Genomic DNA, 24,969 nt, shown 5'->3' with positions numbered 1-24,969 from the left:
CTACTGACATCTAGTGGGTAGAGCCTACATCCTACAATGCACAGAACAGCCCCCACAACAAATAATTATCAATGCAAAATTGTCAGTGGTGCCCAGGTTGAGAAACCCTGTGCTAGACCAACCTTTACAACCAAAGTCCCTTCCAGCTCTTAAACTTCTGATGCCACCAAGCCATGAAAACTTGTTCATGCCCCAGATACAGATAATGGGACATCTCATTTAGAACAAAGACTAAGCAATGATGCATTCCTTTTAAACTAACAAAAAAGGTTTGATCAGAATGTTTGCTAACCATTCTTGCCTATTATCATATTTGTCTTCTATTGTTTATTTCATGTTTTTTTGTATTTTATTATCAATCTTTTATGTACAACACATTTGTAGCATAATATTATGGAGCAATCACTGGAAAAATATTCACTTTGGTCACTATTAAAAAACTAAAGAGAAATCTGACAGTTTACACCACATTGTGCATCAGGTGTTTTGCAAACATTCTGTGAAGGGTTCACCCAGTTCTTCCGTAAAGAATAACTTAAAGCTCTCCCGTCTCCCTCTCCCTCTCCCGTCTCCCTCTCCCGTCTCCCTCTCCCTCTCCCGTCTCCCTCTCCCTCTCCCTCTCCCGTCTCCCTCTCCCGTCTCCCTCTCCCTCTCCCTCTCCCGTCTCCCTCTCCCTCTCCCGTCTCCCTCTCCCTCTCCCGTCTCCCTCTCCCTCTCCCTCTCCCGTCTCCCTCTCCCTCTCCTTTCCATGGTCTCCCTCTCATGCCAGGCCAAAGGCTGACTGTACTGCTGCCATCTCGGCTCGCTGCAGCCTCCCTGCCTGATTCTCCTGCCTCAGCCTGCCGAGTGCCTGCGATTGCAGGCGCGCGCCGCCACGCCTGACTGGTTTTCGTGTTTTTTTGATGGGGACGGGGTTTCGCTGTGTTGGCCGGACTGGTCTCCAGCTCCTAGCCGCGAGTGATCCGCCAGCCTCGGCCTCCCGAGGTGCCGGGATTGCAGACGGAGTCTCATTCACTCAGTGCTCAATGGTGCCCAGGCTGGAGTGCAGTGGCGTGATCTCGGCTTGCTACGGCCTCCACCTCCCAGCCGCCTGCCTTGGCCCCCCAAAGTGCGGAGATTGCAGCCTCTGCCCGGCCGCCACCCCGTCTGGGAAGTGAGGAGCGTCTCTGCCTGGCTGCCCATCGTCTGGGATGTGAGGAGCCCCTCTGCCTGGCTGCCCAGTCTGGAAAGTGAGGAGCGTCTCTGCCCGGCCGCCATCCCACCTGGGAAGTGAGGAGCGCCTCGTCCCGGCCGCCATCCCATCTAGGAAGTGAGGAGCGTCTCTGCCCGGCAGCCCATCGTCTGAGATGTGGGGAGCGCCTCTGCCCCGCCGCCCCGTCTGGGATGTGAGGAGCGCCTCGGCCCGGCTGCGACCCCGTCTGGGAGGTGAGGAGCGTCTCTGCCCGGCCGCCCCGTCTGAGAAGTGAGGAGACCCTCCACCTGGCAACTGCCCCGTCTGAGAAGTGAGGAGCCCCTCCGCCTGGCTGCCACCCCGTCTGGGAAGTGAGGAGCATCTCCGCCCGGCAGCCACCCCGTCTGGGAGGGAGATGGGGGTCAGCCCCCCGCCCGGCCAGCTGCCCCGTCCAGGAGGGAGGTGGGGGGCTCAGCCCCCTGCCCGGCCAGCCGCCCCGTCCGGGAGGCGAGGGGCGCCTCTGCCCGGCCGCCCCTACTGGGAAGTGAGGAGCCCCTCTGCCCAGCCAGGAGCCCCTCTGCCCAGCCAGCCACCCCATCCGGGAGGGAGGTGGGGGGATCAGCCCCCCACCCGGCCAGCCGTCCCATCCGGGAGGGAGGTGGGGGGGTCAGCCCCCCGCCCGGCCAGCCGCTCCGTCCGGGAGGGAGGTGGGGGGGGTCAGCCCCCCACCTGGCCAGCCGCCCCGTCTGGGAGGGAGGTGGGGGGCTCAGCCCCCCGCCCGGCCAGCCGCCCCGTCCGGGAGGGAGGTGGGGTGTCAGCCCCCCGCCCGGCCAGCTGCCCCGTCCGGGAGGGAGGTGGGGGGGTCAGCCCCCCGCCCGGCCAGCCGCCCCGTCCGGGAGGGAGATGGGGGCGGTCAGCCCCCCGCCTGCCCAGCCACCCGGTCCGGGAGCTGAGGGGCGCCTCTGCCCGGCCGCCCCTACTGGGAAGTGAGGAGCCCCTCTGCCCGGCCACCACCCCGTCTGGGAGGTGTACCCAACAGCTCATTGAGAATGGGCCATGATGACGATGGCGGTTTTCTGGAGTAGAAAGGGGGGCAAGGTGGGGAAAAGGTTGAGAAATCGGATGGTTGCCGTGTCTGTGTAGAAAGAAGTAGACATGGGAGACTTTTCATTTTGTTCTGTACTAAGAAAAATTCTTCTGCCTTGGGATCCTGTTGATCTATGACCTTACCCCCAACCCTGTGCTCTCTGAAACATGTGCTGTGTCCACTCAGGGTTAAATGGATTAAGGGCGGTGCAAGATGTGCTTTGTTAAACAGATGCTTGAAGGCAGCATGCTCGTTAAGAGTCATCACCACTCCCTAATCTCAAGTACCCAGGGACACAAACACTCTGCCTAGGAAAACCAGAGACCTTTGTTCACTTGTTTGTCTGCTGACCTTCCCTCCACTAGTGTCCTATGACCCTGCCAAATCCGCCTCTGTGAGAAACACCCAAGAATGATCAATAAAAATAAAATAAAATTAAAAAAAAAAAAAGAATAACTTAAAGGTAGTGCTAAAAGGGATGACGATTTTGTTTAACATTTCACTTTAGCTATAAAAAAAACTAGTCTGTGTTCAAATTACATTTGCTTCAGGGAAGAAAGAAAAGAAAAATAAATTGCTTTAAATTAAATACATATCAAGGACAAAATGAATAACTAGCAAATAAATATTTTTAATTGATTTTTTTCAGCCACCCACTTCCCGTTCTTCCTTAGCCTTAAAAAAAAATGTGGCCGGGCGCGGTGGCTTACATCTGTAATCCCAGCACTTTGGGAGGCCAAGGCAGGTGGATCACAAGGTCAGGAGACCGAGACCATCCTGGCTAACACAGTGAAACCGTCTCTACTAAAAATACAAAAAATTAGCCAACCATGGTGGCGGGTGCCTGTAGTCCCAGCTACTCGGGAGGCTGAAGCAGGAGAATGGCGTGAATCCAGGAGGCAGAGCCTGCAGTGAGCCAAAATTGCGCCACTGCACTCCAGCGTGGGAGACAGAGGGAGACTCTGTCTCAAAAAAAAAAAAGGTTTTGATTATAAATGATTTTGTTTGCTAGATGAAAAATCTGATCACTATATTAAAATAGGCTTTGTCTCTAAGTAGTTTCAGAGAGTATTTTAAGACATTATTTATCTTTCAAAAAATTACATTTAAATAATGACATAACAGTAATAATAATAATAATAGTTAACATTTATTTAGCACTTAGGAAATGCCAGGCAACTGCTTTGCATACATGACCTCATTCTAATACAGGAACATCTAGAGGTAGATACTGTTAATCCCACTTTACAGAGGAGGAAAATGAAGTTTTTCTTCAAGAAAAGGCATTATTCCTCAAAGTGACACTGCTAGGAAGTAGTAAAGCCAGCCCTTGCATCTGTCTGATTCTGGAGCATTTGATTATGAATAATGGGCTTTTTTTGTTTGTTTGAGAGCAACTTAAAGCTGATTAAATAGAAATGTCAATTATCATGAAGAATCAGCAAAAGACTTAATTCTGATGGGCATGGCAGTAATACTCAGAAGCTCTGGGGAGGCTGATCAAAAATAATAATAATTTTAACTGTTTTCATGCAGACATTCTCCTTGCAAATTGTCAGCATTTGAAACATTTCATTTATAGAAGTATAAGACAATATGGCCCACTCCTTTTCTTTGTGAACTTGAACTTGTCACCTAAAAGCAAATTGGGCTGCTTTAGAAAACAATCTCACAGTTTTTCAAAAAACTAAATATAGAGTTACCATAGAACCCATCAATTCCACTTCTAGATATATACCCAAAGAGAAATTAAAATATACATCCACACAAAAACTTGTATACTAATGATCATAGCAGCATAGTCCATAATAGCCAAAAGGTAGAAATAACTCACATGTTCTTTAACTGATGAATAGATAAACTGTGGCATATCCATACAATGGAATTTTATTCAGACATAAAAAGGAATGAAGTATTGATACATGCTGCAACATGGATGAACCTTTAAAGTATTATGCTAAGTGAAAGAAGCCAGTTGGAAAAGGCCATATATTGTATGATTCCATTTATATAAAATGTTTAGGAAAGGCAAATTCAGAGAGACAGTAATTTAGTGGTTGCCAGGGACTGGGAGTAACTGTTATTGGGCAAGGTATGAAAAGAGACATGAAAATGTTCTGCAATTAGATAGTGGTAATGGTTGCATAACTATAAATACAATAAAACTAATGGATTGTATGCCCTTAAAAAATAGATTGTATGGTATGAGAATTGCATCTCAAAAAATTAAAAACATTAGATAGCAGCAATAAAGAAAATGAGCAATAGAGCTCATGTTTATAACTTGAACTGGCTAAGATAAATATATGTGCAAACAGAATTTTGGAATTCTAAGTGTACATGCTGGTTAACCATACTGGCCTAAATCATTTTACATTAAAAAAAAAAAAAACCCTGGCCGGGCGCGGTGGCTCACGCCTGTAATCCCAGCACTTTGGGAGGCTGAGGTGGGCGGATCACGAGGTCAGGAGATTGAGACCATCCTGGCTAACATGGTGAAACCCTGTCTCTACTAAAAATACAAAAAATTAGCGGGGCATGATGGCAGGCACCTGTAGTCCCAGCTACATGGGAGGCTGAGGCAGGAGAATGGTGTGAACCCGTGAGGCAGAGGTTGCAGTGAGCCGAGATTGTGCCACTGCACTCCAGCCTGGGTGACAGAGCGAGACTCCATCTCAAAAAAAAAAAACAAACCTGTATTCTGTAGATTTAAATTCCATATACATGGAATCAAGCTGAATAAAATCTAAAATCCTGACCTAGAGGTATACTCTAATACCTAGTAAAAATCATTGCTTTAAGAATATCGTGGTTATTTGCAATCACTGACTTATACTGAACAATGCTGGTAAACTACCCTCCATGGTGCTGCTGGAAACAGGGCAGTGGCCCTTATAGAGTGAAAGGAGAAATCTATCACTCTGCATTTTCTCTGCCAATGACCTTTAACTGGTATAGTCCAACAGAGAGTGACTGTAGGATATAGAAAAGGTTAACTTGCTAGGGCCGAGTGCATGCTCAGGAAAGACCTGAGATACCCCTAAACTCTCACCTCTGGCTGACCTCCAGGGTCTGTGCAAATAGGAAGTGAAGGCTAAGACAGAGTTGTAAACTGCTGGTTCAGTATTAAAATATGTTTCGACATATACACAGAAGCCAAGTACAAAGACTAGAGTTGTTTCTGGTATTTTATCCCAGGTGTTTGAGGAAATTTCTGTCAATCACTAACTGACTGCTAAGCTAATGGAACAGAAGCTTCAATGGACATATATGATAAAGAATATAGACTTTATAAAATTAGTATAGAAATGTCACTAACCAAATCAAAAACAACAACTACAATAAGCAGCAACAAACCCTGGGGAGTGGGGGAAATCTCATTTCCAGAGTTGCCACATTATAATATTAAAAATTACAGTTTTCAACAAAACTACATGGTATGCAAAGGAATGAAGTATTGCCCATACACAGGAAAAAAGGCAACTAGTAAAAACTGCCTGAGGAAACCCCACATTGGATGTACTAAGCAAAGATTTTTAATCAACCATGTTAAATACACTCAAAGAGCTAAAGGGAATCGTGCACAAAGAACTAAAGGAAATCATGAGAATGATGTCTTACCAAACAGAGAAGATCAACAAATAGATCAAAATGACTTTTTAAAGGGAGCCAAACAGAAATTCTGGAGTTGAGAAGTATAATAACTTAAAAGAAAATTTCACTAGAAGGGCTCAACAGCAGAAGGAATCAGTAAACTTGAAGATAGGTCACTTGAGATTACCCAATCTGAGGAGCAGAAAGAAAAAGAAATGAAGGAAAATGAGTAGTCTAAGAAACTGGTAGGACACCATTAATTATGCCAATATATGCATAATAGGAGTTCCACAATGAGAGGAGAGGAAGGCACAGAAAGAATATTTGAAGAAATAATGGCTGAAAACTCCCCAAATCTGATGACAAATGAAAAATAATGTTTAATTAAGGGTGGTACTAACAGAAGTGGTTATGTGAGTGTATGAAGGGCAAATGAACCAAGCCCCATGCCACCAGGTGTTTCTGACACAAGAAGAGTGAAAGGCTGAAAGAATAGAATTCCTTGTCAATAAAAGTCCATTGAGAGGTAGGTGCTGTGCTAAAGACCCTGAAGAGGGCAAGAGGAAATGGCAGGCAGAAATCCAAGCCTCTGCCTGCGCAACCCTGGCCACTTTCACTGGTCTTCAGCCTTCTGCTGTCATTGCTCTCTTGCTCCTTTTGCAGCTGTGCTGCAACCTCCCTGGTCTTCCCCTCTCCTCACTGCTAGATCACCTGATGTGATACCTGCCCTCCAGCTAATCAGCTGCCTGCCCCCACCTCCACTCTCAAATCACCAGGGTGGTGAACAGCCACTGTTATGGACTGAGCTCTCCCTTATCCCTCCAACAGGAGACAAAAGACTAAGACCCCTACCCTAGATGTTGTAGAGTCTGAGTCACTCTGGTCAGGTATTCCAACACAAATCACATTTTAATGGCTGGTTGGTGGTTGTGGGGGAGCCAAGCTTATTTTGACACTTAAAAATATTTTATTATACTTAGTGATCTTTTAAATTCATTCTTAGAAAGAGGGTGCTATATTTTAAATATGTATTATAGAGGGGTTATTGTTTTCTCAAATGAATCCTTTTTTTCACCTTTACAGTAAGTATTGATAGGGAAATCAAGGTTTCATATGCACTATTTTGCCTTCAGAAGCTTTTCTGTTTCTCCAAGGTATTAATGGATGCCTTGATGGAGGGTGGGTGAGGGAAGGGTTGTCTTTTATTAAACCCTGTACTTTACCCTCTTTTGAGGTGGTATATTTAGCTGTCTCTAACATTATTTTTTCTTAATATATTTTTTTCTTAATAATATTTTTATTTTTATTACTATGGGCTAGGAAAGTATTCTATGCCCATTCACAGGTAGAGTTTCATTTGCTCATTCCCAATTGTGATATTTGGTACAATACTGACAGAAATATCCCATACAGGATATCTTCAACAGCACCTAATATTGTTTCTAAGCCCTCTGTTAAAAATGCATACATGCATAGGAAGAGTATAAACGCACACATGCATAGGAAGACATATTTCCCTAATTTGGCCTCCTCCATAGCTATATATGGTGGAATTATGAGATCTTAGGAATGATTTCTTTTGAGAAAGGAAGTAATCTTTCATGACAGTTGAGACACAATGCATCAAAGAAAGTTCCATCCAGTTAGAAAAGCATGAAGTGATTTTAAATCTTTAAAGTTACCAATTTTAGACCTTCATAAAATTTCAGAATTGTTTTAAAGCTTTGAGGGAGGTAATATGCTTAAAATAGGTTTGACTTAGCATTCCTACTAAAACTCTAAATCAGAGTGCTGAAATCTGAATACTGAAATTCTTCCTGAATAAGTTTTAACATAACAAAAACTGCAGAGCCAAATTCTTCTAGCGGTAAAGATTCTGCTTCATACGAATTTTAAAAGTTCATAACTATTAAAAAGTATAAATTTTCCTCCTACCCTGACATAGATTAAAAATAGCTTTTGTTGTATCACATTCTTTTTAAATAGTTGCATGCAACTTTCTTCTCTCTTTTTTTGCTCTGCTAAAAATATGTATAACTCAACCGACCTGCTAAAGTCAAAGAATCTTCACTTTTCCTTTTCCCATAGCTTCCGGTTTCTTGGATGAGACTTTTCCATACAGTTATCTTCATATTTCCTGTGTCCTTACTTAAAGAACAGTTCAATCTGGACCCTTCACAATCAAATTCTTTCTTGATGATTGCCTGATTAATAGAAAGGCGGTGGTTATAAAGATCATGTTAAAATGATTTACACCTGTCTTCAGAAAAAAATTCCGCACTGGTATATGAAAATAAATTCGCGATATTCTGGGAATTTAGAATCTTGTTCCCTCAAAGTCTGCCACACTTCTATTTCACATTGTTGTAATATACAGGGAGCAGTACATCTCCTGTTTTTCTCATCCACATCCTCACCTAGCCTTTGAAGAATGCTGAAAGTCTGTTGAAATAAGATCCCCTTTTAGGAAAATCCAGATACTGTTTTCCTCAAAAGATTATTCTCAGCTCATGTGTTCAATAATCTTACCCTTTCCTAGATACTCTATCAGCTTGCCAAGAATGGATGTGAGATTCACCAATTCACACTTTCTCAAAGTGTCTGGAGCAAGTAAGTCACATTTCCAATACATCGGACCGCCCCAATCCCTTGGTCACGATATTGAAAGCTTTCTTATATGATGAAACAGATGATTAAATTAAAACTAAAATAATCTACTTGACACTAATTATTTGAAAGACTCTTTTCAAAGGCAACCTTATTCTGGAACAGTCCATTTTAAAAATATATGACTAAAATATCTGACTAGCTCTCTCCCTACCATGTAGCATGTATTTGTTGCTATAAACACACTTAAGAAGCTGAGAGCTTTGCTCCATGCCCTTAGGAAAACTTACCATATAAGCTAGGCCCACAAATAAAATAAAACTTGTAATGTTTAAAGATGCTTTTCAGTCAAAATGTTAAGCACCTTTTCAAAAAATGGCCTTAATCTGTTTTGTTCATCTGCATAAAATTCCTAATTCAAACTTTCATTGAAATGAGAAATAATTTTAATGGCCATTACCACACCAAACTTCCTTTAAAGGACAAAAATAAAGGAAAGCTATAAATGTGGAATTACCAAAACACATTTATAGATTATGATTTGGTGCGAGAAATTAGTATTCAAACTGTTTTCTTGTATTCTCATGTAGTAGTGGTTGTAATACAGTGGTTATCAATCCAATAAAATCCTATTTATTCACAGTATTTGAGGAACTGAGTGGCCTATGGTTAAATGAGAAGAAAATACAGTTTTAAAATGAATTAAAACACCATACAAGCATTTTCACTCCTGCATTCTTTAAGTATGCCCTCCCTAAAGGCCCTCTCCACCCTCATCAATAGCCATGCTAGTGTGTAATAGCCACTCACAGGGCTCAAAGCACTTGCTCTCGTTATCTCTCGCCCTAATTTATATATCTGCTTTTAAATTTTTGGTTGACCTTTCCAGTTCAGATTCTCAATAAGTGAGAATTTGTCATATAATCATAGTAAGCAATAAAATTAACTTTTATAAATTAACTTTAAATATTTATGTGGAATACCCTTGAGAATTATACAATACTAATAATGCCTTATTATATCATCTATAAAAGAAAAATATATAAAGATTAAGATCATATCTAATAAATATAATTTTAAAAAGTTAAATGATATTCTAAAGCCGCTCAAATCAGTAAATAATATCCTCTGTTGCCTTCTAAAGAGGCTGTTCCAGAATCTGGAATCCATGATCAAGTGACTCAAGTACCTATTGTTCCATTCACATGCTACAGTGTGGAAGATGCTTCAGAGGTGACAAAGTAACTCCAACTACAAACACAAACAGTACCATTAACAAAATATTATGGAAAAATAATTTCAATTTGTGTAAAAACACACAGGATATTTGCCTCACTGATTTCTACTCTCAGAGGCAGTCAGGAAAATAAAATTGGGGTTGACAAGATTATACTCTGGTGATTAAGTTTTAGACAGATGCCATATATGTGGTACATATATGGATATTCATTATTCTATAATTTGCCTGAGTGAATTTTCAATTGCTTTGTTAATTCTGACCCCACAGCTTACAGAAAATACCATTTCAGAAGTTCACGTTCACAGAATCTTCGCAATGAGGATTCCCAAGAAGAACACTTATGCATGTGCCAATACCTCAGGTGACTCTTCCTCACTCTGAGGGAAGCACCTCCAAGAAAATAGGTGTCCCCTCAACCAGACTCCAAAAAAGGCCAGTCATAAGGAGTATACTTTTTCTGTAGGCCAACTATATAGGCTGCAGAATTCACAAGCTAGTGGAAGGCTAAATATTAAAGAGCTAAGCACACAACTTTAAAAGTCAGAAAAATAGCAAAAAGAATAAACCCAAAGAAAGAAAAAGTAAAGAAATAAGGATAATGGAAATAATAAAGATAAAATCAGAAATTAATGAAACCGAAAAGGGATACAATAGAACAATACATAAAATCAACAAAGCCACAAATTAATGCTTAAAAAGATTATGAAACTGATAAATCTCTGGCATACCTGATCAGTAAAAAAGGACAAACAATTCTAGTAAGGAAAAGAGGAACAAAACTACATATGCAGTGGGTTGTAAAAAGGCGAGATAATTTGATGAACATTATGCTAATAAATTTGAAAATGTAGGTGAAATGGACAAATTCCTAATACCTTATAACTAAATAGTACAAAAATAATGCAGTGCCTAGACTTCAAACTAGCTAGTATATAAAGGCACTATTAAACTCAGAAGAACAAGTTTCAGAAATTCAACTGTACTGTTTCCTATTAAATTATTATTTAGTAATTTAAATTTTGGCTCCAAATGAGTGAATTCAGTTTTTTGGTTCAAACAAATAAAACTAAAAATTTTAATTAAACTATTTCACAACGAAGTATTATGGTTAACAACTGCTCTAAGTTTAAGAATGATGTCCATATATTTTTAAATAATTTATTTAATCCAGAGTTTTCCTGAAGTACTTCTATTTAACTTTTGGGATTAGTGGATACAAGTTTATACATGCTGTCAAGTGTAAAGTGATTAGGATTTATTAACTTTCTGAAACTTAGCTGAATGACCTTTGTACTCCTATATTTAACATTAACTTTGACTGCTTTATTCCAGTGCTATGTGAGCACAAAGAGCAACAAAATCAAAGAATTATATAACTAGGTGAGGTTTCAGCCCTTTATAGATGAAGAAACTGAGACCCAGCAAAGTGAAGTCCTTGCCCAGGTCATTATACTGGCTTAGCCTTTTTCCTTCAACACATAAAGTTATGGTAATTCTACATCCTGTGGAACATAATTCTGTCCCATCACCTTAACTATTACGGTAATATGAAGCTATTGTTCAAACCCCAAAATGCATCTCTCTGTGGCATACTATTTAGAGCCAGTATAGCCATTAACATTAGGGGACTTTCCATACATTGCATAAAGAGACTATTTTCCTATTTGGTTCCCAGACTCACCTATTATTCTTTGAAATTAATTGCATTTTCATACCTAAAAATCTATCATAAATAGCAGAAAAGGAGGAAATCGCTTTATCACTGAGACACAAATTGAATTTTGTGATTAATAGTTAAAGTCTTCTCTGTCATAAATATATAATTTTTCAATAACCAGCTACTTAAAAAATGAGATTTTCATATAAAGCACAAAAACTATCTATTGTTTTAACATCTCTCTCCTTTTGTCTTCCTGGTTTAAATGCCTTGCTGACTGTAAAGTTCACAGTGATAATCTGTTCTTCCTTATAATAACCTGGCACAATCTTATAGCCTTACTTTAGTTTCTCAGATTAAGGGTATGAACCAAGACTGTGTTGAACAGTGCTCCTTTGATTCAGTCATGCAAAAGTTATCTGTCAGATGGTAATATACATAGGTAAAAAGGGGAATATTCACGTACTCATCCAAATTTTTTCTACATAATATCAAATTTTCAAATAATGAGACATTTGAATGATTCACATAAGAAAACAGAAGTCTGGCATTATGGAATCAAAACATCAAGATGACTGAGTTTCCCTTTTGCATAAGTTCCCAAGATGACCACCACAATATTGCATCCTACATGATCCTCTTCAGTGTGCACCTGCCACTCCCCCATCAAGGAGTGGGGTCTCATTTCCATCTCTCTGAATCAGTGCTGGTCTATGAATCACTTGTAACTAAAAGAATGCAGTCAAAGTGACTCAGTGTAACTTCTAAGCTTAGGTCAGAAGAGGCCATGCAGCTTTTATCTAGTTCTCCTGGGAGGCTTACTCTGGGGAACATCCAACTATCTGGAACTATCACGAGTGGAGAGGCTACACATAGACACTCTGGCTGACACTTTCAGCTGAGCCCAACATTCCTGCTATCCCTGCAAAGGTACCCAACATGTGAGTATGGAAGCCATCCTGGAAGTGAACCCTCCAGCTTCTAGTCATCAGAATCCCCCCAGCTAGTTGAAGCCCCAGACATCAGAGAGCAGAGACAAGACATTTCTGATGTGTCCTGTTCAAACTGTCAACCCACAGAATTCATGATCATAAAAAAATGGTCACTGTTCTATGCCACTAAGTTTGAGGTGGTTTGTTATACAGTTTGTAGGTAACCAAATGAGCATGTTTTGACCTAAAACAAAAGCTGTTAAGACTCTACATTACTGCTGAACCTAGTAATAGGACTAATTATTCTAATTTATTGGTTAGGTAACCAGATAGCCCAGAAAGCTAAAAAGATCCTTCAGACATGACTCTAATTGAAAGGAAGAGGAATACACTGTTACACAGAGGATGTGTGTCCTTAACAAAATGGGACCGTGTCCTATGTACATCCGGATGTGAAGGACAGAAAGGGGCTAAGTACCAGGAAAAGGCTGGGCCAGGGAAGGAAGAGCCTTTTATAGCATAGCTATCTCATTCTCCAGTTACTGCCAGGCAACCTACTGAGGAAACTATGAGTCTCCCAGGGGCTCATACGACAAAGAACACAGGCAAGGGGAGGTGGGGAGATAAAGAACACACAAGTTGTTCCTCCACCCTTTGAGGTACAGGATGACACATGGATAATGTACGATCACAAAAGAGAGAAGGAAGCCAAAGATATAAGTAACCATACAGCCTTGAATACCAAAGAGGAAAAATCAAGGATTTTAACTATCTTTATCTTTTATCTTTCAAAATTCTGTAATATATTTATGGTTTAGGTCTCTTTAAGTAATTGATATCAAAGTAATTGTAAATGTTCATCATCAATTATTTGGACTTTTCCTCTTAATTAAAAAGATGATAGCATTATATGAAGCACATTCATTTGATGCCACAATGCCACTGATTCTTTACATGGATGGTATTAATTTACTTCTTTTAGAATATTTTCTTTGACATACTGGGTGCTCTTGGCAGAAAGTTATTCCTGGAGTTTTGGCAATAATGAACTCAAATGCCAAGCTCCAGAATATATTTTTTCCATCAGAAATAATTTAAGGAGAAGCTACTTCCCACCTGACCATTCCTCTATGCTATGGGCCATTTTCTTATTTTCCTTCTTTAATGCTGGAGGGAAGATACTCTCAGTAGATGCAGGGACTAATTCACTATAGAAACCCATCTGCCTCAGTGAAACCTATAACCCAACAAAGGATGTTATATTTTTTTAAACAAAATAAGTGAGAAACTACCAGCTCAAAAGCAACATATTTGGATAGTCATTGTTTTAAGGGGCTGAATAATCTTATATTTCACATTCCACATTCTTCCCCAAACCTCTGTTCCACAGTGTGGCAGGTTTACTGAGTCAACTGTACCGTGCTGGTGCTATAATATTAAAGTCAGCTGTCGTCTGCAATAAGCGAAGGAAAAACTTTTAGTCAGATGAAAACACAGAATGCTTTTTAAGATTATGGGCCCTTACTAAGCATGCTTTGATTTAATTAATTATGAATAATGGAAACCTTAGCAGGCTGTGTTACATGCTCGTGAATCACCTCCTGAGGTGTAAGCGAGTTAAGCCTGGACTTTCTTCATGTTATTTATTGCATTCCCTGCTTCTGAAATGTAAGCTGAATGAGGCGTCCCTCCTTCTCTCTCTATCCTTTCCTTCTACTTCTCTCTCCTTTCACAAAGCTGTTAGTGGTGGATGGGAAGGCAAAGCAGAAGCATTGTCCTTTTCCCTATGTGAAACCTGGCCTGACCCAAATAATGTCAAAATAACCTTTTAAGAAACAAAGTTTCCCATAGTTCAGTTGATGAATTTGGAAGGAAAAACTGCATAAACAGAATAAATCAATGAGAAGTAGTTTCCTAATGACAGAGATGAAACACTATCTGAATAAGAAGAGGAAAAAAATAATAAAATTAAAAGGAAAAATATGAGAGCAGCAAAGAAACCTACCTATACTACAAAAAAATATATCTAAACCACAGGGAAGTAACTGTTGCCAGTGCCAAGAAAACCCACGAATTATGGAGCATGAATAACTATAACAGGAAATACACACAGAAAAATTTCAAAGATTCTAACAGTAAATATATGCCAGATTTTTATATTTCATGTTTTGGCTAAATATCAGTGTACAGTGAATGTGTGTATATTAGTACCCAGAATCTCTCACCTTAAAAATAAAAAAGACTGCAAGGTAAATAAATAAATAGGCAAGGTGAGAATAAATATAAAAATTTCAATGACGTCTGAAGCAACTTCTAGACCTTTATCAAAAGCATGAACCTCATAGCGAGAAGAATGTTCACTAATGTTATGCATTGCTCAGCTTATGTTAATTTTGTTTTACCACATTATAAAAGATATGTTTTAATTGATTTGTTCCAACATCCGTCTACTAAGACAGCTTTATAAGCAGATCAAATCTTCATTTCCTTAAACTCAAAAGTATTGTCTTTCAATTTATACAAATATTTTAGGCCAGAGGCAGTGGCTCATGCCTATAATCCCAGCACTTTGGGTAGCTGAGGTGGGAGGATCACTTGAAGATAGGTGTTCAAGACCAGCCTGGGCAACACTGCAAGATCTCCTGTCTACAGAAAAATTTAAAAATTAGCTGGACATTGTGGCATTTGACTGTATGTCTCAGCAACTCAGGAGGCTGAGGAGAGAGGGTCACTTGAGTCTAGGAGGTTGAGGCTGCTATGTTCATGCCACTGCACTCCAGCCTGGGTGACAGAGTGAGACCCTGTCTCTAAAAACAATAAAAAATACATAAAATAAATAAAGAAATATTTTATGAATTAATCTTTAAATCACACATACCCCCTAAATCCTGTAACAAGAAGACGCTAACAAATTCTATACAAATTTTTAATCATTCATTTTAACTTCATGAAAACCAAAGTTTACCAAATCTACGCAAAAAGATAGATACCTACATATTTTAATACAATGAAATTGGACCACCAAGAGAAAAAAAAAACCTTGAAATTTAAATTCAGTTTATCATGTAAGAACACTTATATTTTAATTTATAAGCTGAGAATCCAATTCAACATACTAATTTTAATGACAGATGAATTTGAGAAACACATCTTTTGAAAACTTTCTTTCTTTTAGAAAACTTGACAACTTTCTTATGATCTTTCTCTTAGATCATATTAGTGTTTAAGAAAATTAAATTGAATATGTTGCTCCCTAATTCCTCCACTCACTGTTCTATATATTTCTCCACATATAAAACTCACTTTATTATCCTCATGAAAACTTTATAGACTATATTAAGATCTATGTTAGAGTTACCTTAATTTTCTCTCCAACTACTTTCTGTCTCCACAACTCATAACTAAAGCATTTCTCATAAGTAATGGCATACACTGAAAGTCCCAAATTAAGAAGAAAGAAAAAGATCAACACTGGCTAAACACAATTGAATTGCATTTTAGAGCCACAAATTTAAAACATTATGACAACACATAGCATGGTTGCTAAAGGGCCCCAGGATCAGAGAATCTGGCAAGTCATATATCACAGGGTGTTGAAGAAAACATTTTTAAAAGAAACACATTATAGTGGGTGTTACATTAATGCTACAGTCCCTGTATTTCGATAATTTGAAATAAGGGTCTCCCTTTTTTTCATAATAGGAGCAAAATTTACAGGCAGATCTTTCTTCCATAAAATCATTAATTTCTAAATCTAGCACCCCCAGTGTTCTATTCAAAATTATTATGAAGATTTTTTAGCAATACACTGTCACAAAAATAATGACTACATGACAGCTATTTTTTACATATATACACATACATAAATATATTTATATATTCATATTCTATTCAGTAATTGGACTTCATTTCTCTTTCTCAAAACAAGGTCATTTCACAAAATCTTTGACTAAATGTAAATATTTGTTTTTCTTAAAATTTAAATCTATAATTTAAAATGATATAATTTGAGGTAAACATATCAGAAGGCAGTCAACCATTAAAATATTAATTCGTTTGCTTACTAATCATAACAGAATCCCAGCAATAATCTGAAAATATAATTGAGAAAAATTTTACACCACACCTTACATCATTAGGTAGTGATCCTCTTTCTAAATGAAAATTAGTAAACCCACAGAAGAGTCTTACTAGATAAAAGATACAGGGCACACCTACAACCAAATTTCCAGCGAATGGGTAAGAAAAGTCCCTAGAGGAAAGCTGGGCTTGCTAACCAAAAGGAGAGGGAGAGTAATTCTGGAATAGGGTACAGATTACAAGACTACAAGGGAGGTGAAGTAATGTCAGCTTGCGAGGCCCAGTCTGGCCAAGACGGAGGTTGGTGAGAAGCAGGAGAAGATGCTAGAGTAGTACTGATGATACATGGGAGGTCCTGGAAACCAAGAGGAAGGTTAGGGCTTCAGCCTCAGAGCAAAGGGTATCATAGAACATGTTGAGAGAATTTCACAAAGTAGTGCTGTAGGAGAACTAATCTGGAAATTGTGAAAAAGGATTTGGGGGAAAGGGAGAAGAACAGAAGGAAGGGAGGTTAATTCTTGTAATTATCTAAGCATGTGTTGGAGACAGGAGCCTGGTACCAGCATCAGAAACAATGGGACAGATGTGGGGGATGATGAGAATACAGACAGCTGGTGGGAGGAGGCCATCTTCCAACACCAATGTCTCAAAAAGCGTTTTGTTCCATTGGCTGGTTTGGTTGGAAAGTGCATTATTTATAGATCTAACATGAATTTATCTCACAGTCAACAGTAATTCAGAATTGTGCATTAATATTTTTTAAAGCAAAGAAAACAGTCAAAGAAAGCAGAATAATTCAGTGGAGAGAGCACCTGGTCTCACAGTCAGGAGCCCACAAATCTATTTCTGGCTTTTTGAGCAATGTTGCTCATCACCTTGCACAACTGAATCAGTCTCAGTTCCCTTCAAAGAAAAATGGTAAAGCAAACTAATATGACTGTTGAAGTGTTACAAGGGCAGAAACAAACTCAAATCTTTGAAAGTGCTTGAAGTAAAACCACTATACACATGTTAAACCACTAACAAGTAATATTTTCTAAATATACCACATGGACCTTCAATTTTGTCCAACTATATACATTCTTTCTTTTGATAAGGACACAGATGTCCAAACACATGAATACCAAAATTCACCATTCTACCTACTTGTTTCATCCTTCCATGTCAGTTTTGCTTCTAAGGTTAAAGACCAATCACAATCTTGATAAAATTTTGAAACACTATTTGGCTATTTTAAAAAAAAACTGACATGTGAAGTATTTCCATAAATTCAAACCCAGATCAAATATTTTAAAACAAAAATAATTTAATGGTTGCATTAAACCACTGGGGAGGGTGACTATGAGGCAAGGCATCCATATACTACTACATATTAAGTATCCCTTCTCTGGAATGCTTGGAACCAGAAGCGTTTCAGATTTTTTTTGGATTTTGGAATATTTGCATATACCTAATGAGACATCTTAGGGATAGAATCCAAGTCTATACAAGAAATTCATTTATGTTTCATATACGTCTTATACATATAGCCTGAAGGTAATTTTATACAATATTGTTAATAATTTTGTGTACGAAACAAAGTTTATGTACACTGAAAGCAAAGGTGCTGTTAGGGTATGGAATTTTTCACTTGTGGCATCATGTTGGTACTCAAAAAGTTTCAGATTTTGGAACATTTTGGATATTTGAATTACAGATGCTCAGCCTGTATTCATGAAAACAAAGGGACAAATAAATTGATTATCAGGAACACCTAAAAATAACTAGAGACAGTTCAGGTTTCCTCTTCACCATTTGAGTTGTGACTGCATGAACTCTGGGAGTCCGGCACCTTTGTATGACAAAAGTGAAGCTTAAAGATGATTAGCTAATTGGGAAAGGAGGCACTGAACTCCTCTTTCTTAAAGATCTGGGTTTGTTCCAAAGAAAATATAATCTAATATATGAGTTAGATTCAGATTTCCTAGAACTAGGGAGACAAACTAAGTAAATTCTAAAGATACTCTGGAGTATTCTTTGTCTGCTCCTTAGTTTTAAATAGTGTCCCTACTCTCCCACTAAGCTATGATATTAAAATAAAAATAACTTTGCAAATATAAAGTTAAGAATATATTAATGCAAAACTATGGAGAAAACTTTGGAGCCTGACAGACCTGTATTCAAATCAGAGCTGTGCTCATTACTTTTTTTTTTTTTTTTTTTGAGACAGAGTCTTGCTCTGTGGCCCAGGCTGGAACACAGTGGCGCTATCTCGGCTCACTACAACCTCCGCCCCCCGGGTTCAAGTGATTCTCCTGCCTCAGCCTCCGGAGTAGCTGGGATTATAGGCACATGCCACCACGCCCAGCTAATTTTTGTATTTTGGGTTGAGATGGGGTTTCACCATGTTGGCCAGGTTGGTCTCAAACTCCTGGCCTCAAGTGATCCACCCACCTTCGCCTCCCAAAGTGCTGGGATTACAGGGTGAGCCACCGTGCCCGGCCCCATTACAAATTCTATATTGGGAATAATACTTACAGCACACTATCACTAGGTATATCTCGAAGATAAAACCAAAAGTATTTGTTGATAGACTTGATGTAGTACATGAGATAAGAAAGGAGTCAAGGATGACTCCAAGGCCTGAGCAACTGAAAGGATATTATCAAACTAAGAAAGAAGGCTACAGATGGAGCAGGCTGGGTGGGGAAAAGGGGGGGTTGTGTTTCAGATATGAAAAGTGAAAGATCTAGTAGGATATAGTGGAAAAATCTAGTAGGACATAAATGCTTGGATCATAGAAGAGAGTCGGGGTAGAGATGTGTATTTGGGAGTGGTTGGCATATAAATGACACTTAAAGCCACAAGACGGGATGAGAATATCAGGATAGTGTGAACAGATAGAAAGAAGGCTGGTATGACTCCAATGCTGCAAGCAAACAGAAGAGAAGCAAACAGAAAAGGGGACTGAAAAGACTGATGCGTGAGACAGGAGGAGAACTGGGAGAGTAGGGAGCCCTGGAAGCCAAGCAAAGTAAGTGTGCCAAGAAGGGGAATGATCAGCCATGCCAAACACTACTGACGGGTGAAGTAAGGGGAGGACTGCAAACTGACTTGAGGGATTTAGGAACTTGGAGGGTATGGGTGACCTTGACAAGAGTGGCTTTGGAGAAAAGTGACAGTGAGGATCTGAAGGGAGTGGCTTTAAAAAAAACAGGAGCAAGGAATTGAAGACAGTGAGCACTGACAACTCTTCAAATTGTTTTTGCTGCAAAGGGGGCAAAGAAATTGTGCAGTAGCCAGCAGGAGAAGTTGCATCAAGAAAATATGAAAGAAATCTCAGAATGTTTGATGCTGATAGGAATAATCCAGTAGAGAGTGAAAACTGGTGCTACAGGAGAGGTGGGGAGAGCTGCTTATGAATTAGCTGAGGAGGGAAGAAGGATTGAGATCTTCTGTGTGGATGGAGAGATCAGCTTTGGGCAGGATCCAGGCGAGTTCATCTTGGTAAGGTGACAGAAGGCAGAATCTGTGGGTGTGATGTGATCATAGTGGGCCATAGCCAAATAACAATAATGGTAATCAGTCAGACCAATATTGTTTCCTAGGAATGGGAAGGGAAGAGCCTTTAAAGTAGGAAGAAACCATCCCGATCTTTAAATTTCTGAATTATTCAAAAAAGATGGCGTTTAAGCTAATGGAGGTTGTTTTAAACCAAAAAAAGACAGAATTATTTTTGATATCTCTCTGGCTTTTGCTGAACAGAAATGGGACTCCAGAGAAATATTATATCAGTTATAGAATAGAAAGGAAGTTACAGAATATATTAATAAAAGAATATCTGGGTTGCAGTGTGCAAATTTCAATCCCAGGACACATACAAGTTAATATTCTTGTTCCTAATCCTCTTGATACCTTAGTCATTATCTGCTTAGTGTACCTTAAATCAATGATCCTGAAATATATTTAATAAGAAAACACTAATAGTAAAAATAGCGATATCTAAAACCATTGGGTGCTTTGGTGTGCCAAACCCTGTGCTAAATGTAATAGATTCACTCTCATTTAATCAGCACAGCAGTCCTCTGTAGGAACACTACTATTATTTCCTTTTCCTAGATGAGGAAGCTACAAGAAGTTATGCAATCTGCTCAACAAACAGTAAGTGGCAGAGCTAAAATTTGAACACAGGTCCTTGCTATTAAGTAACAGCAAAAACCTGTATATTGAGAGTGTACATTTTAAGTTACCACACCAAGAACTGAAACTCAAAACAAGGATAACAATTTCAAATATTTTAAATGTACTAGAAAAAACACTAAAACACTGCTCTCTTGAATAAGCAAAATATTTCTTTTACATATGTGCAGCAGGCAGATAACATAAGCTCTTCTATATTACTCCTGAGACACACTGATAACCATGGTCTGCCCTCTGGGATGTCATCATATACTAACACTACTTTTATAATACGGGAAAAAATAGAAAGAAGGCTGAAGCATACTTTGTTCCAAATATCTAGTTAACTTAAGATGTCACGATGCTTCTCACATACTACCATAATTTTCCAAATTACACATCTTCAGAAAATAAATGTATGTTGATACATTATATATTTCCAATAGTCTCTACTCATATCATACTTTTATTAATTTCATCTTCATCTGAATAAACAAGCTATTTTTAAGCCCAGCACCAAAAATGTATAATAAACCACCTGGAACACAGCCTCAATCCCCAACACCCCAACCTGAGCTGCCCACCTCCCAGACTGCCAACCTCTGTCACTCCACCAAACATGCTGTGCTGTGCATTCACGGGTCCCGGCTTATGCTGTTCCCTGTGCCTGAAGATTATCCACCACCTCCCCAAGCAGTGGATGTGGTGGGTGCCCTGTCCAAATCCCTGCAACTGCCCTTAGTGTTAGCTACCAATAGCTCTCAGCTAATCCAGGGATGTTATATCCTCCTGCCCACAGACAATGAGGAACTGACTAGGGTACATTAAAAGAAAAAAGAGACACGTCAACCATTGAAACGTATGGGATCTTAACTGGACCCTAAATTAAACAAACTAATTTTTTTAAAGCTATGCCCTTAAAAATAATTGGAACACTGTTGCTAGTTGATGATATTGAGGAATTATTATTATTTTACAGATATAATAATATTGTGGATGGTAAAAATATGTTTATGGATAATACGGTGTCTGGAATTTGCTTTAAAATAACACAGGATGGGGATAAGTGGATAGGAATGCAGAGGAAACAATATTAGCCATGAGCTGATAACTGCTGAAGGTGGGAGATGGGTATATAAGAGTTTACCATACTATTCTCTCTATTTGTGTCCATTTCCCATAATAAAAAGTTTAAACAGAGAGCCAGAAAACCCACGAAAGGGAGGTAGGGAGTCAAACATACAATAGGAATGACAAACAGTATCAAATCAGCCCACACAGTATTTTCATTTATATTTGCTTAAACATCATCTGGAATAAAATATTGACATGAATAGATATCATTGGAATAAAAAAAATTAAAGATTCATTTAACTTGTTTTGAAATAAAACAAATTGAATACAATGAAATGAATTGATATTTATTTCTTTCGTGCAGTCATTATGAAGGCAGGTAAAGCAAACAACCAAATTCTACTTCAAGGGCACAACTCCTGAAGTAAATCTAGACTTTTGTTATGCTGTATGCTAATACCAAAAAAAAATTGCTAATAATTATTGAAAGCTGTGCTTTACTTGCATGACTTCAATTAATTCTCTCAAAAACCCAATGAAACTAATCTCATCATTATATACATTTTAGAGATAAGGAAACTAAGGCCAATAGGTGAACCCCTAGTCTGATTCACACCAGCCAGCTTACTCCAAAGCCTAAGCCCCTAATGGAGTGCTCTGGGGAACTGGGCATCACAATGCCCTAACACCTTAGCACAGAGTTAACAAAGCAACAGCATTTGGGCAAGGAGTCCTGAATAGTGGTAGGTGCTCCAAGCATCTGACTAATAAAATGTGTGGCTGACCCAACACTGGTATCACTGGGCTGCCTTTCTGGTGGTTATGGTTTCTGTTATCCGTACACACAAATCACAGGCTTGTCTGGTTAACATTCAGTCCTATAAAGTTGTGTTGTTCCTAGGTGATAAGCCTACCCAAGAACTAAATTCATAATCTAGCCCCTTTTGTAACAAAATGAACAAATAAGTGGCTATTTTTTTAGACTATCACGAAAAACACCGGAAAGTTTAAACTATAAACTGACAAATTTTGAGGTATAAGTTATTAGTAAAACCTCCAATCTCAAAATTTCCTTTCATGAAACAGGGCTTAAATTAAATATATAAGTAGAAAGGAGGATGATAAGACACTAAAAACTAAACGAACATGGTCAAACTCATTTTCAGATAACAGCTTGCAAAAATAATTTATCTGAGTTGCTAAAGAAAGGAAACAGGATTCAGAAGTTATAAGAATGATCTCTTAAACTCTGCAACTCAGGGGGGAAAAAAACACCTTCCAAGTTACCACAGGGCCTTCCCCAAGTCTGCAACCACATGGCTGTGTTTTAGACTGGGTGGAGCACAGAGTAAACAAACAGTTTCTATTTTTAGCATGTTTTTCCTGGCCACTCTGAAATTTCCTAGTCACAAATTATTGCCTGTTATCTTTTAAAATAGATTTTTACTCAAAGAATTCATAGAAAACTTCTCAGAATCAGGAAAAGACATATAAGTTATTACATAAAACTAATTTATGAAGCTTTATTTTAGAAAATAATTTATTATGTAAAAAGTATTACATATATTCACAAAATAAATAAACTGGAAAGAATGCTTAAAATATTTTTCATTGCAAATACACTCAGAAGAGTAAATCTTTTCAAACTCTGTAGAATATTCATTACTGATATTAACACAGTAAATTTTTAGTTTTAAAAACTGAAATTTGATTGAAATTTTGAAATTATCTTTGCAAAAATTAACAATACAAGAAATCTATATCAAAAATATAAGTTCCATATTAATGAATTCAAAATTCTTTCTTTGAAATGTAAATTAATAATATGCTTAATGACTTCTCTCAACTTTATTCAAAAATAATAGATTGAGAGTAAAAAGAACATATTCGCTTGTATATTCCACATCTTCCTTATACATTTTAGAAAAAAAATCAAGGGATGATCTGCACACCTCAGGGCCAACTTATTCACTGGGTACAACAGGCACAATGCTTACAGCCCCACAATATTTTTAGGGGCTCACACAAATGTTTTAATTTCTTTTAAAATCAGAAGGGAAAAAAGGACCTTTAGCTCAGATAAACGTTTTAATATATAATATTAACAGATTTGACCAACACAGTCATAAAATATAATTTTCAATTTTTTTTTTTAATGGAGGAAGGAGCCTACAAAGGAAAAGGTCCTGAAAGTCATTAACGCAGTCCTGCTGCATATAAAGTCCTCCCTAGCCCAAAAGCCTCTCCAGGTGGATCTGGATTATTCTTGCCAAAGCAGAAGATGGTTAATGGTGCCCTGGCTGGGCCTGGAGAGTTATGGGCACTCATCAACACCTACTCCATTTTCAGGGCCCCTGCCTCCCTCTCAATTACCTCCCTCCAGGCTCACCAAAGATTGGGGTACACAACTAATAGGCTCCCTGTATGCTGTCGCTATTCTGAGGAGGTCTAAACAGTGAGCTAGAGCTGCTGCAACAGCAGAAGCTTGCTCTGAATCAGTTGTTTGGCTGTTTGTTTAATTTCAGATCCCTTTGAAAATTTGATGAAAACCTCTCAGAAACATATGCACATGCCTACAAAATTTTGCAATTAATTTTTTGGTATACAATTTCATCATTGGAAATTTATTTCCTTTACATAGAAAATTTTAAATTTGTGTAAATAATTATACTTCTCACTCTCATTTAAATGCAAAAATCAACTGGCTGCTTTCCAAAAAATTAAAATGAATGTAAATTGCGCAGATAAAAAAGAAAGTACGTTTTATACTAAAAGAAAATTTCCATTAGAAGGCTGCTATTTTGGTTTGATACAGAGGTTGAAACTGGAGCCTGGTGTTTGACAGCCAATCAGCTTTGACTTCCAGTTTTTCTTTTAATGATAAAAGACAGAGAGGTAGTACTGAGTGGGGAATCACAGACCACTTTGCCAGGCTAGGATAGCATGTGTAAAGAAGTGTGAAAATCCCCCAAAACCTCTTCTGGTTACATCACTTGCATCACTCGCTGTGCCCACACACCCTGGGGCCTTCTGTGACAAGGACAGCACCACTGATGCTGTCTGTGTCATGAAGGAGAGGATTCAGTCCACATTTTAATGGGACTGTCAAAACAAAAATAATCCTCAAAAGCATTCTCTAGTTTCTCCTGGAGTATACAGGCTTCTGCTTGCAAAAAGACTGCCAGAGCTGTACCATTCCTGTATTAGTCTTTTCTCATGCTGCTATGAAGAAATACCTGAGACTAGATAATTCATAAAAGAAAGAGGTTTAATTGACTCACAGTTCTGCAGGGCTGGGAAGGCCTCAGGAAACTTACAATCATGGCAGAAGGGGAAGCAAACACATTCTTCTTTACATGGCAGCAGCAA

The 24,969-nt window shown here is 38.7% G+C and overlaps 1 protein-coding gene across 7 annotated transcripts in view; it reads right to left on the bottom strand.

The window, feature by feature from the left end:
• PLCL2 (phospholipase C like 2) overlaps positions 1 to 24,969 on the bottom strand; it is a 279,272-nt gene that overhangs the window by 152,503 nt on the left and 101,800 nt on the right. Inside the window, exon 1 of one of the 7 annotated variants that reach the window (XM_008951658.4) lies at positions 7,900 to 8,032. The exons of the other annotated variants lie outside the window; for them this stretch is intronic. The gene's annotated coding sequence lies outside the window, so the exon portion shown is untranslated. Of the gene's footprint in view, positions 1 to 7,899; positions 8,033 to 24,969 lie in introns of those variants that run through there. 7 annotated transcript variants of the gene reach the window in all.

The sequence above is a fragment of the Pan paniscus genome, chromosome 2 (genome assembly GCF_029289425.2).
Source record: "Pan paniscus chromosome 2, NHGRI_mPanPan1-v2.0_pri, whole genome shotgun sequence".
Classification (NCBI taxonomy): Eukaryota; Metazoa; Chordata; class Mammalia; order Primates; family Hominidae; genus Pan; species Pan paniscus.
This window is presented reverse-complemented; position numbering and strand designations above follow the sequence as displayed.